The 19,004-nt window shown below is 38.6% G+C and overlaps 1 protein-coding gene and 1 long non-coding RNA gene across 4 annotated transcripts in view; both read right to left on the bottom strand.

Annotated features, from left to right (window-relative positions):
- Positions 1-8,177, bottom strand: part of LOC129392505 (uncharacterized) — a 64,363-nt gene extending 56,186 nt beyond the window's left edge. The window contains exon 1 of the long non-coding RNA XR_008618479.1: positions 7,882-8,177. This is a non-coding gene — a long non-coding RNA (uncharacterized lncRNA). The remainder of the gene's footprint in view (positions 1-7,881) is intronic.
- ZEB1 (zinc finger E-box binding homeobox 1) overlaps positions 1-19,004 on the bottom strand; it is a 199,596-nt gene that overhangs the window by 168,215 nt on the left and 12,377 nt on the right. The gene's annotated exons all lie outside the window — the stretch shown is intronic.

Genomic DNA, 19,004 nt, shown 5'->3' with positions numbered 1-19,004 from the left:
GCTCCCCCCCCCCCCGCCACCCTTGACCTGAGCTGGCCTCGCGACCTCTTCTGGCCAACGGGACGCGCAGGAATGGCTCCGGGTCGCTCCAGAATCTGGGCCTTCGCCTTCCGGGGCCCTCTTCCCTGAAAGCCAGCTAACCAACTGGGAGCAGCCCGAGGAGCCCCCCAGAGAAGCCGCCCCCGCTGCAGCCTGCGTCCCGGCCGTCCTTCGAGCACGGCGACCACGACCCCGAGAGGCAGAAGACTCGGCCAGGGAGCCCTCAAGGGCATGAGGGGTGAGCAGTCACTGTCGCGTTAAGCCAGAGCCTCAGGGGAGTTTGCTACGCAGCAACTGATCAGTGAAATGCGCTCTGTCCTCTCAGAAATGCGCTCCAGCGATGCAGCGGCAGCACGTAGAAGGCCAGTGAAACCCCAAAACATTTGGTTTCTGGGACTAGTGAAGTAGAATTGTGAAACACCACAGTAAAGCCTCAGTTTTAAGAATTACTAAGGATCACACCTAATTTAGAGCAAAAAAACCCAACATGGTTCAGCACTTAAAATCACAGTGTGTGAATATCACAATGACTATTTATGAATAAAGTTAATATTGACTGAATCTCCAAGTCCTAAAATAAGCAAATAAGAAGGTATCGCTTGAAGTTTGAAAAAGGCAAATAGGTAACACGGCAAAGTTTGGTTATATCAAAATACAGCATCTAAATCAGATTTATTAGCCTACACGTTATGGATTACTGTCATATGAAGAAGAGCACACAATAAAATATATAACACTGAATTATGCTAAACGTATTTTATCTTACTTAAAAACTTATTCAAGGATAAACATTTTATTGGTGAAGTATCAGTACACTACAGAAGCAGCAAAATATCAACTAATAAATATTTCCAGTTGATGGAAGTTTAGATTACAGTCTAATATCTTACTTTAAATTTCTGTCACATAAATATAAAAAAAGGATTATTACATCATGAAATGTGCTGAATACACACAAGTTTGAAGAAATATTTTTAGATAATCTCGTACGATATCCAGATACTAATTTATTACAAAAAATAAGTATGCAGTTGATTTATGAAAGATAACCACCATCTCCAGTGGTGTCACCGACCAAGAGATTATCGGGCTGGGAGAAATTGCTTTGATCCAATAAAACATTGAGTCTCTTATGACTTAAATAGCAGAGAAAATAATCTGGCATAAGTCCTACTTTGGCGCTGTAGTAAAAGGTAGAAAAATGGAACTTCACATAAATATTTAATATTATCTTCATAATTCTTAGAAAATAAAAAATTCTCAAACGGCATGTAAAGAATTAAAACTCTGACAGTGTCACAGTCATAGTGAAAAGGTTTCTGAAAAACTAGAAGAAATGCAATGATTTACTCAATTTTAAAATTCAACTTTGTCTTGAGGCAGACACTATGAAAGATAGATACTAAAGCCAAAAAGAAGAACGTGTTTTGCTAAAGAAAATTCCCCAGGCAACTTCACCTAGGGTAGGGTCTGACGATGTGTAACTACGACAATGCATAACTACTCTGCACCTTTCTAGCCGCTACTAGAGAATATACATTTAAGACAGATTCCTCCCTTTCTCTGGTGACCCCAGTTATGCAGCTAACACTGAGGCCGCAACCATGCCCGAGCCCTTGCACATTCACACAAAGTTACTCTTTGGCTGTAAAGGATCCTTTTAAAAGAGAGAAAGCGAATAATGGGGGAGAAAGGAACTGGGGAGAAAGAAAAAGCCGCTTTTGTGCCATATGAATTATTTATTCAGTCAAGCAATGAACTCACTATTTCTACCGCTAACAATCCATCAGGGAACTCTAAATAGTGAACTCAAAGACTAACAAAGTTTAAAAATTATCACTATTCAGTAAACTTCTGTTTTTTTCTACTTGAAAACACTTTTAACACTGTAAATTATATTTTTCTAGTTTATAAAATTTATAAATCAGACCAAAAGTGTCAATTTTAAAACAGATCAGTAAATCAGCTAATAATTTTCATCACGGGATATTAGAAACCAAACTATTTTTTGTTATTCTTAATTGAGGAAGCTAATTACAAAATGCTCACTTATCAATCTTCTAATTTTTATCATTATTTGTGTCCATTTAACAATTAAATGTCTTAAACTGGTTCAAGAAAACCTTTCTCCACTGGTGACAGTGCCATCGAGATCTATTTTACAGAAGTCTCTGCTAGGTAGTCCTGGCTCTTGATGAGCACAGCCAGGCTACGGGTCAGGTTTCTCTCACAACCATTAAAGATGTCTGGTTGCCTAAATTATTAACAGAGCTTAAGTCTTCTTTGAATACAGGCAGAGTTAAGGTAGCTGCTTCTTGAAAAGAGAAATAACCAGGTTTATTCTATGCCCAGGTCCCCTTTTCCTACGTATTTGAGATCACACACAACTTTTGCCCCCTTTCTCATCACAGAATGAGTAATTTACTCTAAAAATATGAAAATAGTTTGCCTTTGTGTGACTATCTGAATCTTTAAGAAATTCTCTCTTTTTTCTTTGGCTTCGACTGAGTCATTTTGTAACCTACAACCTACACAGGACACAACTTCCTTTGAAAAATTATGTACATGTCTCCTTATACTTTCATTCTCTACTTAAAATTATTTGAAAATCCTTCTGTCTCAAGAGGAGTTGTCTACATTATGTAATTAGACTGGATCCTATTTTCCTTCTCCCACTAAACCACCTGAAGAGGGAACCACACGTCTTGCTCCTTCGGCCTGGTGCCCTCTCTCCTCCAGGTACATCTGACTCTCCCTACTCCTGCCTTCCTTCTAGACAGATCACCTGGTCAGATGCCAGCACTCGTCCTCCGTGTTCAAACCCGTTTTGTAATAGAATGAGAATTAGAGCTGGGAGAGCACTTAGAATTCATCAAAGTTTATGGTGAGGAAACCGAGGCCCACACAGCTCAGGTAACTAACCCAGACATCTACATTAGTACGCGGCGGGACAGAGACTAGAAACCAGGCTTCCAGACACCACCTGGTGCTCTGTGCTACGTGTCCTCACCAACCTCTCAAGAGGATTCCGGAATTCATACTGGAGAGTATAAACTGATGAAGCCTTTTGCAAAGAGCATTAGCAATATGTATTAGGAGGCTTAAAAGGGTTTGCCCAATAATTTCACTCCTGGGACTCTATCCCAGGATAAACTGTCAAACCAACTTTATATACAAATATTCATGTCAGGTACTTATAATAAGGAAAACAATTTTCATAACATATGTCCAATAAGAGGAGCCGGTATATCCACTAAAAGACCTATAATGGAGTAATCTGAATTGTTTATGAAAGTTTTATAAACTTTATAAAAGGTGCTTTCCTATGTTAAGTGGTATATGCGTGTGGAGGGGACAAGTTAAAAAACTCATGAATGTTTTCAAAATGAACCCTCAGCTCTTCACTGAGTGAGATTCTATTACATTAAGACTGACAGAAATGAGAGAAGAATCTTATTTTAATAAGAGGAGGTTGGGGGGGGAGGGGAGGGAGGGAGCGCGAGATCGTCCTCTAAGAAGTACATTTGCTTTTTAAAAATCGGCATTTCATAATTCATTTTCTTTCTCTAGCACTTTATAAGGAATAAAAACCTGCCCTCATAATCACTTCAGAGTAGAAATAAAATGAGTTTCCTAAACCCTGACTAAAACCTCCAAAACCTCCGTACCTAAAGCTGAGCCGCATTTTACTTAGAACTGGAACACCCCCTCCAAGTGCTTTGAGAATTTTTAAAGTTCTCCTTTAAAGCACCAGATCTCACTTATCAAAGCTTCAAACAATCCTCAGTAGTTAGAGGCCTTTCAAAAATCACACTCTGAAAATTCTGTAAATATTGTCTAATCTTAACTCCAAGGAAAGGGCTGAACGAGCAAAAGTACAGTGTTAGGGTAGAAAAATATTTTGTGCATCTATTAAATGGGCAGTGCAGAAAAATGTGCAAAGAATATTCACATTATTTAAGACTCAAAGATCTGATAACACATTTATTTATTCTGTAACCTATACTGAAAGAAAGACCTGATGATTGACATCATTAAACATGTATGGTTATGCCTGAAAGACAGAAAATAGGACTTATGTATAAGTTGACAAGATTTATTAAGTTCCTTTTACACAATAAAGAATAACCAGACTAAAAGACAGTGAAAAAATTTATCTTTTCTCTGACAGGATTTTTTTCTATGTTAGTTACTATTTCATGCCTCTCTTCAACAAGTGGTCCGTCCTTGACTAATCAAGACATAATAGATAGTAACATTAAAATGCTTTATCCACCTCCAAAAGAGAAAAGAAAAGGGATACATCAGAGTTCTGTTTATATATTTACTTTTTGTTAAAATAAATATTATTAGTCCCAAATCCACCTAATTCAACATAAATTGTTAAGGGCAACTGTTAAAACATCTCAAAAAGTTGCTGTTTCATTCAAATTTTAAGCACGAAACTCATATAATTCTGCCTTTATTTTGGGTCTAGGGTTTCCATGTATCAACAACTCTTATACGCTTTTGTCTCCCTAAAAACAACTATCCAGTTCCTAGAAATAATCCTAATGGAGTTGAAATACTCAAGTTAGCAAGACATTTCCCATAATTCATGTTTGTACAAAGGTCAGTCTTTCACACAAGTCAATGAATAGAGTTTTCCTTCTGAAACAGTATATAAGGAACAGTGAACAAGCTGTAAAGGTAACTAGTAGTCCTTTTGTCATATGATCCCCTATAACCTCCTCACATTTTAACAATGACTGTTCACACTTTTTTACCAACCAAACCCAATGAGGAAATTGTAGTTTTGGCTTCAGACTAGCTCTGTGATCGACACACCAAACCACCTAGTTTTCTGAGGTTCTCAAAAAGATAGGTAGACAAATTCCTATCTATAAAATGACCAAATCAGCTGGATTTCTTTAAGGACCTTTCCAATTTAAAAATCTGTATTTCATTTCTCTCACTCTTTTTCAAATCCTTTTCAAAAGTGATAGTAAAAGAAAATGTTCTCACCTTTTTGTTAGTCTGCACAGAAAAGTTTTCTAGGATCTCCCAGCATCTTCAAAACCCTCCTTAAGATCTAGAGAAGCTGATTTCCTTACAAGATAATGATTCTCATAAACGAATGAGGCTTCTCTGCTAACAGCCTCCTTTTTTGATCTCCCTCCCTTTAGACTACTGGTCCCCTCGGTGTTCTGCTTAGTCAAGACAAGTCACATAACCCCCATCAGGGTTCCTCTCCCATAAAAGGTGTTAGGATTTGGGGTTTTTTGTCTTTACAGATTTATGGGAGACATCAAGGCTTCTGGAAAGTAGTTTTGTGCAGCTGGACAACTCAGAGCATGTAGGGTCTATATTCACCATACTGGCCAAAGAACTGGATGAACTTGGAGAAAAAGAATTAATTCTAGGCTGCTAGCCTACCTTCCTACCACCACGCGATTCTGACGAGGGAAAGCAGTGCTGCTGTTTTAAGCAGCTTTAATCTTCACACACTTCCCCCACAGCTGTTTCCATCTATCGCAATGTACGCTTTAATCTTAGCTAAACGGACTTAACTAAATGAAGCGACTTCAGAGCCCTGTGGATGAAGAGACTCGTCCACAAAGATGCTGCGAACACAAATGGCTTAGTGAGATGCTACAGACTTGGATGCTGAGCACGTCAGTGGTTAATCTGGGCTTAACCACCTCTTCAGCTTCCTTCCCCTACTCCAAAATGCTAAAATCAAAAAAACCTCTTCTGGTAGAAAACGCTTTCTTCTAGTCAAATCTTATTATCTAGACAAATCATTAACTATTTTGATTTTCTATGTTCTCTCATATCAAAATTATTAGAGATCTCCTCTTATGTTAATAGTTTTCATTAAGTTTCAAATCGATATTTATTAAGTCTGTTAAAAGAGTTTTAATCACTAAACAACTGATTCAGCAAAACAAGAAAAAATGAGTTCTGAACCATTCTGAGACTACGGTTCAATATGTTCAAAATAGCCCTGAACAAGCTGAAATGTCCAAGTTAGCAAGAAATCTCCCACAATTCTTGTCTAAAAGGAGGAAGAGTCTTTTCACCCAAGGCACTGAATAGAGCTTTTCTTCTGAAACAAAGTGTATGAGGTACAGCGAACAAACTGTAAAGGTAAGTAGTTCTTTTGTCATATGGTCCCCCTACAACCTTCTTATATTTTAACGATTAGTGACTGTAGCTTCTAATCAACTAACACCGATAAGGATGTAATAGCTTCTGCTACTGAAAGTCATGCGAGCCTAAGCATATTCTTAATTTTCAAACATTATCAGAACCTCAATCAAAGTTTAAAAGAATAAGATTCAAGAATTTTCAATTTCATTACTGTAAAATTAAAATACTAATTAAATACTTAACTATATTTATATTTAAGCATTTTACACTTAAGAGTTGACAAACTGGCATAATTACCAGGCTTACAAAAATCCTCACAGAAAAACACACATATAATCTTTTATTATATATACTATACACATACTTGAACACATGAAAAAACTCTTATGCTGTTAACTACTGTGAGGCAATCTAATCTAGTTTACTGATAAGGGAAAAGGGAGATGCCCTCAAATACAGTGCCTTGATACAGTACCCTTAAAGTGTTTATGATAAAACAGAAGAGTACCTGGGTCAAATGGGAGCCACAAATACCAACCGGCAGCCCTGGTCTGCTCTCCGTTAGTGTATGGAAAGTATAGAGGAGAGGACAGCAAGCCCCCCTACACTTGTCTTTTGCACTTCCCCCTCTGAAAGGACCATCACCCCATCCCCCAGCAAGCCTCCCTAACAGTAAAAGATAAATGGGGCGGAATTATGGCAAGTTGGCTCCAAGCTCTGTTCTCCTCCTCAAGACATGTTCAGTAAAAGACCGGAGCGCACATCTGGTCTGACAAGCACTTAAGCTTACAGAGGAGGTGAAAGTGAAATCATACGTGGGGCACTCATGGCTTCTGTGTCAAAGGTCGCTTAGCAGTATTTCAGCTGCTGCTTACTAAGACCCAAAGTAGGCCGAGCATAGAGAACCACAAAATCATGGTACATCTGCTCCAAAAGGCACCTTTGGAAATCACGCGCTCCAACCTTTTCGTTATACAAACATATTGTATAGCATATTTGATTAACTCTGAATTTCCTAAGAGCTATTACTCATCTGTCAAAAGACACGCACATACATAAATAAACAAAAGGATAGGCGGGCATAACTGTCCAACCACAAAATGAAAAAAAGTCTATAAATCAAAAGCTATGATTTAGGGCTTCCCTGGTGGTGCAGTGGTTGAGAGTCCGCCTGCCGATGCAGGGGACGCGGGTTCGTGCCCCGGTCCGGGAAGATCCCACATGCCGAAATAACAATGCTACAAAAACAAATTAAATCCTTTTAAAGCAGATGAAATATCAGGTTGAATAATCTTTTTTAAATGAACCAGAATTGATTGCTTAGGTTTATTGAAACATGCTGAAAACGTTCAACTGAAAATGTTAACTATAATTCAGTGCTAAAATAAATTTTACTTTTTTCTGTGCCACCAATGTAATGTAGAAAGCTCTCTAGAGCTTTTTGAAACAGAAGCGTTCAAAAGGGCCTTGGGGGAGGGGCAGGGTAAAGGGCCAGCAGGGAACTGGGAACAAATGGCCATCCACTGGGCAGTGACTGAGGATTAGAAGAGCAAGTGTGTTTTGCTCCTGCCATTCTTAGGATGTGGACTCAACAGCTACCAAACAAAAATCCCTGACGCTACAAACACAAAAAATTTGCCCTACTACTATAAAAAGCGAGGTGGGGTTTTTTTTTTTGCAGGGGAGAAACGCAACATTTAGAATTCATACCTTAAGTATGGCTGGAATGTGAGGCAAAATTTACAACTTTTGTATTTTTATTCTGAGTACTTTTGCAGCTTTCCAACAGGACTGTCCACATGTGGGAGGCAGTGAAGCCAATCTCTCCCTGTCTCTTCAGCAAACCAGGTTTCACCCCTATGTCCAAAAGCTGGGAGTCAAAGAAAGAAAACGGCACTCACCTCTCCACCCTCTGCGGCCCCTCATCTGCACAGAAGGGCGCCTCACCTACTGAGGACTGGGTCACTCTCTTCCTTGCCATCCAAATGTCTGCAGAGAACATCCTCCACTCCACTCCGCCCCCGAGACCTGCCCCTTGGTCACCACCCAGAACCACCCACCTTCACCTGCGACACCGAACTCCCTGACCATCCCTCCTCTGTCTCTCAGGACTTGGTCCCCACCACACGTCCTAGACAGTCCCAGAACGCCTCCATTCTCTACCAGCTCCGGGTCTCGGCTCACTTCCTTCCCTCCCAGCTCTGTCACTGAAGAGCATGAGTTTCTGAATCTCTCCTTGCCCAGCTTCCACCTCCGTAAAACGGGAAAGATAATATGTACTTCGTATTCACTCATTTATTCAACGAGTATCTGAGCACATTCTGCAGGTCAGGCACCGAGAACACAACTCCTGTCCTCGTGGAACTGAGGTTATAGACTCTCCTGGGACAACGACGGTTGTTGAGAGCATTAAATGAGTTGATACACATAAAGAATAATGCACAGCACATAATATGCGATGTTTGCCACAGCTGATCATCTCAACTGCTCTAACTCCAGCACAATCGTTTCCCCAAACTCACAGCTTTCCACTGTGCCAGACTGGTGAAAGCTCAGTCCTGGATTAATGCTACATTCTGATCTCCATCACTGGTTTAGGCTAGAGAGGGCACCACAACTATATCGATCTGTTCTATTAAAAATGTGGCTCACATTTCCAGTCTCAGTTGGACCCTCAGGCGGGCTCACTGATGACTTCATGTGTTCTCGGTTGACCCCTTCTCTCCTTTGCGGGGCTCCCCTTTCCCTGCTTGACTCTGAAACACTGAGATTCCCCAAGAGCCCGTCTCCTGCCCTCTTCCACGTTCTCTGCACACAGGCGCTCCGTGCAGGGGCTCGTGACTTCAACGGCCTCTGACACGCTGGTTCTTCCAGCCCAGGATCCTCAGCCACATCCCACAGCGTCAGATTCAAAAGCCCACTGCCTTGTTAGACCCCAAGCTCAAAATGCCCCAAACGGGCTCCCTTAGCTTCTAAGCTGGTCCTTACTCACCATGTATTCGCCCTGTTTGGTGTCCTCACCATCCACGCAAGCACCCGGCGAGAAACTCTGGGGTCAATCTTACCTACTCCTGCCCACCACCCGCCCCGCCATTTCCAAGCATCACGTCCTACTGAATTTACTATTAACCAATAACAAACGTACAGAGTCTGAATTCTGTTCCCCCTTCCCCATTTCTGTTAACACAGCCCTAAAGTTCTCATCAGCTCTGATTAAGCCAACTACCTGGCCTCCCCGCCTCCAATCTTTTTCTCTTCAAATTTACCATCCATGACAGCTACCAGAGTAACCCATTCAGCTTGGCTGCAATCAAATCAGCCCCTGCTTAAAACTCTTTGATGGCTTCCCAAAGCACAGAATGAGAGATGAAGTTCAAGCTCCTAAAAATGGCATGAAAAAGCTTTCCGTGATCTGGTTCCATAGCTCTAGCTCTCCACCCTCTCGGTCCCTTACTTATACGCCTACCAACACACACACCTGCGTGCACTTCCAGAACACATCTGGTGTTTCTCACCAACAAGCCTTCACTCCTCTTCTCCCATTCCCCTCCCCCCCCACCTCCGTTCTCATACACACACAGACACATGCACAAACGCTAATTCTCTTTCTCTGATCCTTTAATATTCAGTTCAGACATCATCTCTTCCAGTAATGCTTTCTTTGGCCATTCTTTCCATTTCTCTGTATTACAGTGACTGCACTGTATCACAAATATGTTTTTGTGACTCTATCCATTGTCGACTGTGGGTTCTTTTGACTGCAGGACCACAGCCCTATCCATCATTGTATCCCCAGCAACTAGCACAGCACCTACAACACACATGGCAATCATTAAACGTTGGTTACATTATACTGTCTAGTCTCATATCAAGAACAGCCAGTCAGTCATCAAGTGCCAGATTGTAAAAGTATATAAAACTGAAAATGAGAATTTAGGTGATTTACTTTTCCTTTCTGAATGTTAAGTGCTATTACTAAAATGTTATGAACAAGGCTTAAAGATTAGCTGCAGCTCCATTCAACAAAAATCAGACTTTTTACTCTAATTAAAAAAAAAAAATCAGGGCTTCCCTGGTGGCGCAGTGGTTGGGAGTCCGCCTGCCGATGCGGGGGATACCGGTTCGTGCCCCGGTCCGGGAGGATCCCACGTGCCGCGGAGCGAGCGGCTGGGCCCGTGAGCCACGGCCGCTGAGCCTGCGCGTCCGGAGCCTGTGCTCCGCAACGGGAGAGGCCACAACAGTGAGAGGCCCGCGTACCGCAAAAAAAAAAAAAAAAAAAAAAAAAAAAGACTTTTGCTATAGTTTATCCTCCAAATGGTTTCAAGTCGGTACCAAAGGAAAAAGTTAACAATTCATAAAATGTATCCCTAAGTGTTTTGACGTCTGAAAGAAAGAGATCTTGTGCCCAAAGCAGGATGCGCTTGGTAGGGGAAGAGAGTAAGAACATGGAGTTATAAAACCCTTGAATTTATATTGCAATTTCTATAAGCTAATATCAGATTCTCAAAAGGGTGTGACCCTCAGTGGGTAAAGAACTATCACTCTAAAGGATCTGCTCTTTCTCTCTTTACCTCTGGTGCCTTATTTCCAAATATTACTACCAGCTTCTTCACAAATCACTTACAATTGCCCAATTCTCTCCATTCACAGTCTAACTCTACCTGATTATAAGAATTTCCCAAAAGTATCATGTCAACATCCCTGAATCAAATATTGCTGTCCCAAATTTATACATGCTACCACTAAACGTTCTTATTTTAGATTATGACTCCATCAACTCATCTTCAGAAAAAGAAAGAAAGGTCACTACCACCATTTGTGCATGTGGTCAGACCTGCAGTTAGCCTACCGGGTACTTTGACCCATCCACTCTTCTCATCTCATGAATACATGGACACAAGTTTCAGTTAGGAGTAAATTTAAGCAGTGGCTGGAAATGTATCATTTACTCATGTTACTTTTCACATTCTAGATAAAAGAAAGGGAATTACATAGTCTCATAGTCTGATAACATGCTGGTAACCTTCAGCAACAATACCCTATTTATTAAACAATGTTGAAAATGATGGCATGTTCCCCTTAAAGATCCACTTCACATGATCTTTTGTAGCTCAGCGGTCTGGAGACAAGCTGCCAGGCTTTCAGGCTCCACTTACTAGCTGTGTGACCTCAGGAAACAGCCTCTCTGTGTCTCTGTGTCCTTGGCTATAAAATGAGAATAACAATCTCCTCCTCATGGGATCTTAATACAGATTAAATGAGTTAATATTTTCTAAGTGCTTAGAATAGTGCCTGACACATAAAACTATTAAGTGTTTTATAAATAAATAAAACGAAACAGTAATATTCTGAATGCAAGTGCAATGTGCACCCACAGGAACAAAGACATCATACATGTTTTAAGTTAGAAAAATATAAGGTAAGGCAAGGCTTTTCTCAAACTTCTCAAAATGCAGTCAATAAGTGGAAAACATATGAAAGTAGAAAACTACGTAAATTCAATGCTTAGAAAAATGTAAAAGAATTAGTTATGTGTACCCCTTGAAATAAATGACTACGTGTTGGAGTACCTCACAACCAGCATTAGAAGCTATTATGCTCTATTAGATACAAAGATCACAGTAAAAACCCAAGATACCCAAAAGGATTCACTTTTCTGTTTCCAGTTACTATTTTCAATTAAATATTGATTATCAGTGATTAATTTTGTAAGTAATTATTAATGGGAAATACTAAAAAAAATTTCCATAAAATAAGTTTAAGGTATAAAGAATAATACAATACATATGAGTATTCACCGTCCAGTTTGGAAAAAAAAAAAATTACCCTTACCTCTTATATTTACTCTGTGTCCTCCCCTAAAGTAATGTTATTCACTTATCCCAAAATTTTGTATTTATCATTCCCTTTAGAGTTGTACTATACTGGTATCCTTAAACAGTATATTACTTCACTTTGCACGTTCTTGAATTTTATATGAATGCAACCATGCTGCATATTCTTCTATGATTTGTTTTGTACCAACAGCACATTCCTCAGATGATCTGAGTTATTGAGCACAGCTCTAACGCATCCATTTTCAGTGATGAACAGCATTCCATTGTATGAATATACCACTTTGCATCCTACTGTGGATTTGAGGGGTTTTTGTTTTGTTTTGTTATGAACAGTGCTGTATGGACAACTAGACACATCACCTGATATGTCTGTAGAGAGGTTTCCCTAAGACAGACTTAGGAATGGAGACACTGGATCATAATGTATGTGCATCTGCACCTTTATTTAATATCACCAAATTTTTTCTAGTGGGTATTTTTTCTAGCAAGTGTTCTAGTCGCTCCATATTTACATGAACAGAAATATCATTTGGCTTTTAATCTTTGAGAACCTAGGAGAAATGAAATGTCTTCTCATTGAGGCATTTGGTTAATAATATGGTTTTAATATGCACTTCCCTGATTACTCATGAGGTTGAATATCTTATAATATGCTTATTGGCCAAATGACTTCATTGTTTTATGAAGTACACATTTAAATCCTTTGCCCAGTTTTCTGTCGAGCTGTCTTTATTCCACTGTGTGGCAGATCTTTATGTGTGAATACTAATCCCTATTGTCTTTAGATATCTATTAGTGAAAAGAAATTGTTAATTTTGATGTAGTCATGTTTGCTCATCTTTTGCTCTACTTATGCATTTTTACCTTATTTATTCAAAGTCATTAAAACACTCTATTCTGTTATCTTTAGAAAGTGGTATGGTTTTACTTTAACTATGTCTTTCTCTTACCTACAGATTTAGATCTATAATCCAGCCCAATTGATTTCTCTAAATATTATGAGGTGACGCTCCAACTCAACTTTCTTCCACTTAATTAACCAACTACCCCAATTTTTGAAAGAGCCATCCCGTCTCCACTGACGGGCAATACCAAAGCTGTTACTGATGATCACGTTTCCTTAATGAGTATCTTACTATTATCCCTTGGACATGTTGTAGAATTTTCTAGTAACCTGTGTGGAGCTGGTATTTTTGAGAGAGTATTTTTCCTTTATGTTTTAAGACCATTCAATCTTCTATCCCTTCTTGAGCCAATCAATATGAGGAATTTGTCCATTTGATCTAAACTTTCAACTACAGGAGCATAAAGCTGACCACTCCCGAAACAGCTAGAGGAACACACTCCCTTCTTCATTCCAGAAGTACACTGCTTTGTGACTTCTCTCTTCCCTTGACTAATCTTGCCAGCAGTTTTCAATTCTGTTAGTCTTTTCAAATAATCTATTTTTAGTTGCATTGTTTTCCTCTCTGATTTACTTTTGTTTTCTATTTCATTAACTTGCATTTATTTCCTTTTTATGTTACTTGAAGGAGTACTCTTTTATTCTTCTTCTAATTCTTAAGAATTCAGTTATTATTTTTCAGCATTTAGTCCTGTAAATAAGTATTAAAGTCTACAAGTTTCCATAAAGTACCACTTTAGCTATATCACACATCTTCTGATATATAGTATTTTATACTGTTAAATTATATTTTCTAATGTTCTTTTTGAGTTTTTCTTTGGCCCAAGAGTTATTTTGTAAATAATACACCTGAATTCCCAAATATACAGGGAAATTATGTTATAGTTATTGTTATATATATTGTTATGTACTTATAGTTAATGGCATTGTAAACAGAGAATGCAGTGATGCCAATATACTGAAATTTGTTAAAACTGGCTGTATTTGACTAGAATATTATCAGTTTTTTAAAATGTTCCCCATGTGCTTGTAAATATTATTAAAATCTTCTATATTTTTGTTGATTTTTCTCTGCTTATTCCAACACTAATAAGCAGAGAAATTTTTTAAAATTTATTAAAAATCAATTTAATCTCTCTTTAGTAAGGGAGACTGTTTTTAATAACTTACAATGCTGATGGATTTGCCTGTTTTTTCTGTGGTCCTACCTATTGTTTGCTTAATATATTTTGAAAGCATATTATCAGGTACACAGCAATTTTAAATTACCGTTCCTTTTATCTTTTTATCATTATTTGGTGACCCTCACTCTCTGGGATAGTTTTTTTCTCCCGAAGTCAACTTTACACAATATTAACATAGCCACATAACACAACCTTTCTTTAGTAAGTATTATCAGGCATGTCTTATTTTTAATCCTTTTTATTTTCAAGTTTTTATATCCTTTTTAAAGGTATGTTTCTTATAAAGAGCACATAACTAGATTTTGTTATTTTATCCAATCTGACAATTAGTTTCTGTTAACAGGAGCATTTTTCCAATTTATATGTATTTAATTTCTAATATATTTGCATTTATTACTACTATCTTATTTTGTGCTTTCTACTTGTATCCCCTTTTCTATGTTTCTTTTCTTCTTCCTTGTCCTTTTTAAAAAAATGAGTATTTTTTCTCATTCTATTTCCCTCCTCTACTAGTTTGGAAGATACACGTACTATTTCTAGATTTTTATTCCTTATCTCAGAAATGTTAACATGAATACATAACTTACCAGGGTCTACAGCTTATCAATAATTTTACAACCTCCTCCCAAGTTTTACAGTGTTTGTCTAAACCTACCCTTATTTATCATTTCCTGGGTTTTCTATCCTTACATCTCAGACCTTCCATCTGCCACCACCTTTCTTACCTGTGAGACTACGGTGATCAGAAACTCAGAGAACATAATGGTGGAAGTATGACCATGACTGATAACTGACTGCTGCCTCAACCCAATACACTAAGGACAGGTGGCAACCCCAGGCTCTCACAACTCAGGTGACCATGAACAGGTGGGGGTTAGTGTGGCCCTGAACCCTGAAAAGAGCTAACACCTTGCTTCCCTCCCCACATGCCTAAGGTACTTCCAAAGAACAGACCACCAAAGCCTGCCTTCCCGCCCTAAACCATTTCTGAAGTCAGTACAGTAAAACCCCACACTCGTCTACTATGGATAAAAAGGAGGGGTGTTCCTCACTCAAAACACCAGCTTGACGTGGTAAGAGCTAAACTTACAAAGCATTTTATAACAATTAAGTTTTACTCGTGTCACACACGGTATTAAGTTTTACTGTTGTCACACACGGTAAGTTAAACATATAAATAAGGTACAAATGAATACTAGTAAGATGAGGTTGGTTAAGTTTTCTAAGTTTTGATTTAAAAATACAGTTTATAACATATAGAGCACAAAAGCCCCTTAATTAACATAAAATTAGGTCCAATGTGAAATACTTAGAAAACATATAAATAAGATGGTATTTTTTACATAAGAATTATTACCTTAGCGGTTGAAACATGATAAAAGTGTGCTTTCTCAGCACTAGGTCTAGAGAAAGGCACTAGTTTTCATCTATCCTGTAGCACACAGTGTAATTTCCCAAAGAAGCTTGAATTTTTGTTTGTTTAATAAAAAAACACACACCAGTCCTACAGCTATTTTGAATCAGAAACATTCAGGTAAACAAAGTGTTATTTTATTTGGAATATGAAAGCTTTGTAGATGCCTAGTTATTTCCATGTAGACAGTAAAAGAGCCAGCTTACCTATCAGCCTCGCCTAACATAGGCAAGCAGGTATTAGATCATGCCAGCCAAAAGAATGGCAAGCATCATCTACCTTATTTATTAAATATCTATGGTAGAGAAATGACAAAGTACAGATAACAGGTTCACGAGATAGAGCTCTACACAGACCATTAAGAAGTGCCAGAAATGATCTAGAAAACTGTCTCGTAATAATAAAGGCAGAGGATTTTGCATCTTTGGAGAACCATAATTAATGGCAGTAAAACCATCTTATTCCATAGGACTGTAAGTCCACAACACATTTGCATGGGTTGTGATTTGATTTGAAAAGAGGAAAAAAATAAAAATACAAAATTCCTCAAAATAGTGCAGAGCTCAAAAGTGGCCAACTTGGTGCACAGATTTTAGCAATCACCTCCAACCAAGGCCATTTCTGCTTCTAGTGAAGTAAGCCTTTTATTCATAGATGACGAAGCAGGAGTGGTGACAGTCATGATGGTGGCCACACCGTCAGAGCAGTTACTGTGTGACTCTTAGCGTTATAGTATACAAGCAAAAACTCGGGAACACAGGAAAAAATCCGTGTTTACTTTTATACTTTTCCCACTTTTAGTAAGGCAAGCATATGTCTTCTTGAATTTTTAATCATTTAACATTTAATTCATAAAGAAGATGATGAATTATATAATCGTTGTCACTCTCTGCTTCAAGACCTTTGGCAATTCCCCAACACTTCCAAGATAAAAAACGATCATGGCAATATAAAGCTTTCTTTTCTTCATTTGCTTCCCATCTAATTCTCTAGCCTCATCTCTAGCCATTCCTCCACTCACGAGAGAGAGAGAGAGAGAGAGAGAGAGAGAGAGAGAGAGAGAGAGAGAGAGAGAGATGCTTTTGCACATACAATACCCTGTCTGGAATATTATTTTCCACATCTTTACTAAGACAACCGACACACATCCTTTAAGACGTGGCCATCCCCTCCATGCGTGTGGGACAGAATATCACATCAGTTACCAAACTAAATTCTTAAGGTTCGTTTTCCTATGTTTCTTCCCTAGTACACTGGAAACTCTTCAGGGCAACATACTGTATCTTTCATCCTAAGAGTCTCACTGCCTTGCACACAGTAATCCATCAAGTTCATTCTACAGATGAACACACTTGGGCCCAAATAAATTGAATTATTTTCCCAATTTCATAGGCCAATTAATGGCAGATTTAATACTAGAATCTAATACTTCTATCTTCCAGTTCAATGCTCTTTCTATAAGTGCACCTAAGGATACTAGATCAGAAGAAATTATGCATAAATATCTATAATGTTCAAGCCAGACACAGAACTAAATGGAGTATAAAAAAGTGAGAGCTTTACAAACAAAAATAAGATACAAGTTAGTTATAAAGAATTTTCAAGGAATAGGGATAGGTGATAAAAATAAATAAAAAGTTAGATAGAAAAATACTATCTTAAAAATAAGAATCACATAGGAGTTAGTCCAGTGACATAAACTTTTTAGGACATGAAAAAGATAAATAATAAGTAAATAAATATATCTGTAATCAACTTCAAAGTAACTAAACATTTTTTTCCTTAAACAATATAAAGGGTAAAGTATGTAGCTAAAAATCAATAAAATCAAGAATTTATGCCACGGTAAAAGGAAAGTAGCCTTATTTGGTGTATAAGTTACCTTTTATGGGAAAAAACTTACAGGAAGCAAGATTTTAACTTAAGTAAAAAATCACCAGTCCAAGAAGAATGAACTGAAAAACGCTCTCAATTGAGTAAAAATAATATTAACCAACTCAGATGTATATGCTTTTAAATATTATAAAATATATAAAAATTTAAAATAGTCTTTCAAGTTACCCTTGGGGCAGAGGGGAGCCGGGCAATAAAATTCTTCTCCCAGGGTTAACCTTCATTCAATAAGCACTGAATGCCCACCATGTGCCGGTCCACTGAGAGGCAAGAAAGGGCAGCGGCTAGGAGTATAGACTCTAAATGGATTTAAATCCCGCTTCTACTGCTTATCAGCTGTGTGAACTTGGGTAAATCACTTCATCTCTTTGCCTGTTTGCTCACCTACAAAAAGGGTCTAAAAACCCTAACAGGATCACTGTGAGAATCAAATGAGCTAGTCAAATGTAAAGCACTCAAAACAGCACCTGGCACGCGGAGAGCAGTGTAAATGCAGTAGCTGCTGTACCTGCCACGTCATTACTACCACTCGACCACCCCCTGGCATGCCAGGGTGAGGAAGACAGTCTCCATCCTAAAGGAAACCAGGGTCAGGTAGGGGGGATGACACACCGTAACACAGCAGAAAAAGCACAATAATCAAGTATAAAAGATGGATCCACCGGTGTAACAGAAGAGAATTAACTTTCTCTGACAAATGGGAAAGGGATCACAGAAAGCATTTTAGACGAAGAAATACCTGAGATGAACTCCTGTCCACCTTTCAAAACATACCAAAACGTATGGGGTAGTGGGGAAAAAAATGTGTAACAGGTAGAGGGAACAAAAGTACCTCCAAAGACACGAAGCAAAACCCAGAAATCTCTAGGTCGGAGGGGCCACCAGAGACAGGAAAGAAACAGCAGGGCAGGACCATAAACCAGGGCCTGGGATCTCATGCGAAGGATCTTGGTTTTGTCCTGTAAGTTAGTAAAGATCCAAGGAAGGGGTTTAATTGGGGGTAATGACTGAATCAGACTTTTTCCACAGAGATAATTTTGGCAGCAGCCTGCATGACAGACCAGAGGAAGGAGAAGTAACTGGCTAGTGTAAGAGCGAAGTGCTAAGCTCACTGACACCACACAGGAGTAAGAGACCATCAAGAGAACATCCACACTCAGCTCAACTCTGGCTACTCTCTCTCAAGCATCTTTCCCGGAAACTTTAGCCTTGAACGTCTCTATGAAGTCAAAGTGTGTTCAGGACATAGAAAACTTGAAAACGCTGACTAGACACAATGAAACTGCGCTCAGTTTAAAAATGTATAAAACCAGGAAAGCAGGATTTGTGTTCCTCTACAATCAAGAGCTTTGGTTCTTAGTCAGGTTCTGAAAAATATTCTTAAAAACCTCAAATAGAAATTCTCATACTTAATTTTGATGAGTAAGATCAAGTTTTCGTCTCTTGCAAACTACTCAAGGCTATCTCAGGCAGGGTTGCAGATGAAGATCAAAACAAGGTAGAGACAAAAATTAACCTGAAATGGATCACAGACCTAAATGTAAAGCTATAGACTTAAAACAAAACAAAACATAGCAGCAAATCTTCCTCAACTGGGCAAA

Source organism: Physeter macrocephalus, chromosome 11 (genome assembly GCF_002837175.3).
Source record: "Physeter macrocephalus isolate SW-GA chromosome 11, ASM283717v5, whole genome shotgun sequence".
NCBI lineage: Eukaryota > Metazoa > Chordata > Mammalia > Artiodactyla > Physeteridae > Physeter > Physeter macrocephalus.
This window is presented reverse-complemented; position numbering and strand designations above follow the sequence as displayed.